This window comes from Poecilia formosa, unplaced genomic scaffold, assembly GCF_000485575.1.
Source record: "Poecilia formosa unplaced genomic scaffold, Poecilia_formosa-5.1.2 Scaffold589, whole genome shotgun sequence".
Lineage (NCBI taxonomy): Eukaryota > Metazoa > Chordata > Actinopteri > Cyprinodontiformes > Poeciliidae > Poecilia > Poecilia formosa.
In genome coordinates, this window is record NW_006800528.1 from 188243 (window position 1) to 193794 (window position 5552).

Sequence of the window (5552 nt, forward strand, 5' to 3'; positions counted from 1 at the left end):
TCAGAGACTTTGATTCTTTCTATTGTGTTATGAATAGTGAGATATGGTACATCAGTTTTCTTCTAATGTAACCCAAACAGAAATGGAGGATGTTTTCTAGAAATCCACAGGCCAGAAGAAATGTAACTTGTTGCAAATGTATCAGTGGTGGATCTTGTAGGAATGACATCCTGGGCAAATCCTTCCTTCCTTCTGTCGCCCTCCAACTAATTAAAATTCAAACAATAATATATACCCCACTCTTCACCAGCAATCAAAGGAAACTTGTTCAGGGCACCGCTGACAGATAAATATTTTTTTGTTCTTTCTAATGCTGCCCTGGGCAACTGCCCATACATAGAGCTCATATCAAAAACAGCCACTGAGCAGAAATGCAAAATTGAACTAGAGTTTTATTTCACCAGTGATAAAATTAAAATCTCATCCTCTTTCCTGTAAAAATACTGTTCAATATAAGCCACTAGTCCAAGAAATCTTGAAATAAAGTACAGATACCTTACTCAGCTAACAAAACACCTTTAAATTATTATTCTGTACAGCATAAATCAACAGTGGTTTGTTTTGTGACTTACTGGAAGTTTGTCTTCAGCCTTATCTCCACAGAACCTATCATCCTTTCTGTGACTATTATTTCTACAGGATACATTTACAGCTCCCGTCTGAGACAAGCTACTCATAAAAATCTTTTTGGCCAAATGAATTTTCAAAAGCAGTTTAGTGCTGCAAAAGCTCATGTAAATAAATCCGTTTGGAAAGGGCTCCTTGGTGGCAGAGCAATCAGACCTGATATGTGGAGACAGAAAGACCCAGTTTAAATGTTCAGGTTCTTCAACACGTCTGACTCTCATTGATCAGAGATGACAACCAGAGCTCCCTCTACACCCAAGCCATAACTGGATGTGAATATTATAATTCATCACTTATATAACTGTTAGGTAAATTGTATTATTATCAACTATTTGTTATACTGTTTTATATGTTCTTAGTTTATGTACTCATATTTGTTTTAGTCATATCTTTTAAGAAATGTTTCTGTGTTGTTAATCACTCTGATTTCCTTTCTCAGAGGGCCTCTCTGATGAAGAGCAGAGACAGCAGCTCTTCACAGAACGCCCTGCTTTGACCTCTTAGCTGTAAAACCATCGCCGTGAAGATTCACAACTTGTCCTGTTTGATCCTGGGTCAGGAACTAGATAAGCTAGTGAGAGATAGATTGTGTTGTTAGTTAGTGATAATCTTGGCGCTGTGACGGTGTGATGAAGTGTCTTTCCCCCTCCCTTTAGAGTTACAGCGCTCTCTGTGATTAAGTTAAATGCTTGTAATATTTATCTTAATAATATCTAATCTGACTCGGCAGGATTTTAAATGAAAATAAATGTCAAGTAAAAACATTTTTAGCTGATTTTTTTTTGTTTTCTGTACTGTGAAATAAATATGGAACATTAGTTCTCTTAGTGTAACTCAAAGAGATATGGAGATTCGAAATGTCTAATTTTGACACAGTTTTAAACATTATTACCAGACGTCCTGAAGCTGACTATAAAAATAACATTTTCCATTAATTTGATCATGTTATGGTTCTGATGTTCAGCGTTTGATAAAGTCGAAGAAACGACCTTGTTTCTGTTGAAGAGGATAGTTTGTGTTTTTACAAATCTGACAGGAAAATTATCTGTGAGCAAGCTTTCATTTAGATTCATTAAAAACTTTCCTATGAGATAAATGGATGAGCTTTATCCAGCAGATTTTAGAAACAGGAAGCAGAGTCATCACTTAACTTCTGGATCAGAGGAAGGAAGGTTTTTTGGGGAGTTTCTTGGAAAATCACAGGTCAGAAGATGTTTATCTCTTTGCAGCAATATTGAACTTCAGTTTCATAGTCCCAATGACAAATTTAGAATTTTCCATTAACCTGACATGTTAATGAAAAAATACTCATCAATACTCACTCATAAACTAGCAGAATTTTCAAACTCCACAATGAAAGACTCAGCTGAGAGGCAAAAGAGACATTATTGCGGTAACATTGTTAAGCACATTTAAATTAGGATGAAATGAAAAATAAATCGACTTTTGCTAGTTGTGCGACTTACTGGAAGTCTGTCTGTAGATTGTTCTTTGCAAAACTTATCATCTTTTCTGTCAGTAATATTTCTAAAGCATCCTGTCACAGCGTCAGCTTGAGATAAGATGCATGTTAAAAACCTCTGCTCAAATTAAATGTCAAAAGCAGTTTGTTTAGTGCTGCAAAAACTCTTAATAAAACTCTTAATAAAACAATTTCCAGATTCCTTTCCAGCATTTTCATTTAACCAGCAAGAAGGACTCCAGTTCAAATTGTCATGATCTTCAACCTTTTTCACCTAATAACCAAAGGAGATGACCACCAGAGGTCAGGCAACACAACACTAAACACTCCACTGATTAAGCAGGTATAGGTTTAAGGAAATAAGAAAATCATAATATTTGAAAGAAAACATGATTTCTTCTGTCCTCTCCAGCTGAATGTTTGTATAACCTCACAGTCGGGATCCTGAAACAGTAATTGTGTTGCAGTGTCCTTTCCTTCCCAGTAGATGGTGTCACAGATAAACATTTTAAACATAAAGCTGCATGTTTATAATTATTTTATGGAGATGCTTTTTTATTTGTCTTCTATGTTGACAGATCAGATAGAGAGATCTACAGTTTGTATTGTGCAAAGAGGCTTCAGTAAGGATTATCTCCTCACATTCATATAAGAACTAAACTTTAACTAGCAAATAGAAGTTAAATCCTGTGAAGCAAATGCTTCCAGGCTGACCTCCAGCATTGACATATACAGTGAGTAAAGGCTGTCTATACTTTCTGTTTCACATGGATGGGTCGAGAGGCATAGAAAGTTAACATTTGTCACAACAACATCTATGAGCAGAAACCTTTGTTTGAAATTCCCATTTCATCCAGTCAGAGATGACTGCAGAGATGACATCAGACAATTTATCTAATTTTAAACATTCACAGATAAATGCAACAGAAAGGTTAGAAAGCCAGTCTTAGTCTCTTGTGCTAAGCCAAAACTTGGATTTTAGGTTATCTGGATTTTAATCCCACAGTGGTTACAATACATATATCTAACTTAACTCCTTTGAAAAACTTAAAGAACAACTTTTTGTTAAGTAAATTTCCAACAGGCCATCTGCACTATTGTTCTTTCTGTTTTTGAAAATTAGATACCTTTGTGTGGTTCTTTAGGTTACGTTGAGAAATTAAGCTCAACGTCATTCAACTATGTCTTAAGTAATTGTTTTATAATAACACTAAAGCTTTGTACATGAAACAGATTGCAAAACCAATGCAATGGACAGGAAATATAACCCACCAACTGCTGCAGTTAAATCTGCCGCTATGATCTGATGTTTGTGATAAAGAGACTGAAACACACAGCTCATTCTTAGAAGTACTATATAAGATGCTGGTTTCATATGTGGTAGATGTAACTTATCTGCTATTTGAAGCAATCAAAACTGCTGCTGTGGTCTTAGGTTTGTGTGAAAGGGAAACACACAGGCTATATGACAAGTAAAAAGTATTGTAGTTGCAGATGACTTATCTTTTATTATTATAGTGAAACAAAATGGAAGCCTTTCTGAGCTTTGCAGAATGTCTGGATGTAAAGATGCATGCTTAACTTTCTCTCTAAATACATCACTGACTTTCTGTTTTGGTAATCAAAATCAATGTTTTTGCATGCTGACGGCTGCTTCACAAAACCAGGATAGCGGATTAAGTTGGGATTTTCCAGACATCCTGGCTTGATTAAGCTTCGATTTGGTTTCACAAAAGAGACAGCTTGGAGCCTTATGTGTTCAGTCAGAGCTCACAACGGTCAGAAACAAATGAGTTTTGTCCATTAATCCATTTTTTTTATGTGTCTGCATTAAAATATCACTGATTCATTTTGGTATTCAGTCAAGTACTATTATTTTTTTAACATTAATGTTAGAAAATTCCGTTATTAATTCTAAAATGACCCATATGGACTCTATTACTGTTTCTGAAGACTGCTGTTCTAAGTTTGACAAAAAGGCCTTTAATAGACTCTTGCAGTGATGAGGGGATTAGAGAAATGACTGTTAAAAAAACAAACAAATGTATTGTAATTAAGTCAAGCCATATTAGTTGTAGCATACTTTATATACTTTACTGAGTAATTTTATTACTAATTTTAAGTTAAATTTTAAGGTAAATTGACTTTAGTTTTTGGCATATAATCAAACAAATGTCCAGTTTGAATCACATAATATTTGAAACAAGTACTTATTTATGTCATAAATATACATTTGTTTCTCTATCCTACAGGCTGCTAAAAAGATACATTTCATAAGCTCTGTGACAAGCTGCCTTATGGTTAATAGTCAATTTTTTTTAGTAATAACACTAACACTAACTTTCTCTCTAAATACTCTCAGGTTGAAACATTTCAACCTGTTTCAAGCTAAAGGATGTGACATGTCTTTTCAGTGTACAGAAAATAAAACCCACCAACTGCTGCGGTCAAAGCTGCTGCTGTTGTTCTGATGTTTGTGATAAAGGGACGGAAACACACAGCTATACTGAGAAGCATAAAATATGCTGGTGTCATTTATGTGTGAGAGATGTAACTTCTCCTTCGTAATTATAGCTAGAACAAAGTAGAAACCTTTCTGATGAGCAGAAGGTCTGGATGTGAGGATGGAGAACGCTCTGCTCTGCATGCTGGGATTTTTCTGTAAGTTCATCACTGACTTCATGTTTAATGATCAAAATGATTCTGCATGAAGGAATTAAAGTTTATCAATATCTGATATGTTTCTCTGACACCTTGACAAGAAAAGAAGACTAGTGTGACTAGTGTTTTCTCTGACCGTATGTTATCTGGGTGTTACTATATAAATGGTTTTTGATTTGAAGTTTTGTCAATTTTGCATATTTTATCTCCCTGTCTTTATTTACAAAACCAAAGCAGTTTTACCTGAAATTTCTGTATTTGTTGTGCCTCTATTTATGTCAGTTTGATCATATCTGATAAATTTTTCTTATTCATTGCAGTGCTCAGGTCCCTCATGTATGTACATGCTGATGGTGAGAATCTTTTTTTTTTTACTTATTTTCTTTCTGTTTCTTATAAATATATATTTTACATCTAGCAGTTCTACTTGTTAGATGATCAAACTATTTTAACATTAGATTCATTACTGTTGAATGAAAGATATTTAAACACAGAATATTAATGGTTGAGGTTGTTTTTCCATTTGGTCATCTCATTAGACAGAGTGATAAAGTCTGAGTGAGTCAGAACAAAAAACCAAGTAAAGCAGAAGTAGACACAGCCTTATCAGTAAAAAGTAAAGTTACCAACATTCTGGTTTCAAGCATAACCTGTGCAATGTGTTTTTTCATGGCTGCTTCATGTTTATAAGATGTTTAATCTGAATCTTTGCATGAAAGTAAACATAGAGAAACATTTGTGCTTCTTTGCAAAAAAATCAACAGTTTTATTCTTTAGCACCATCTGCTGTCTATGATTTGAA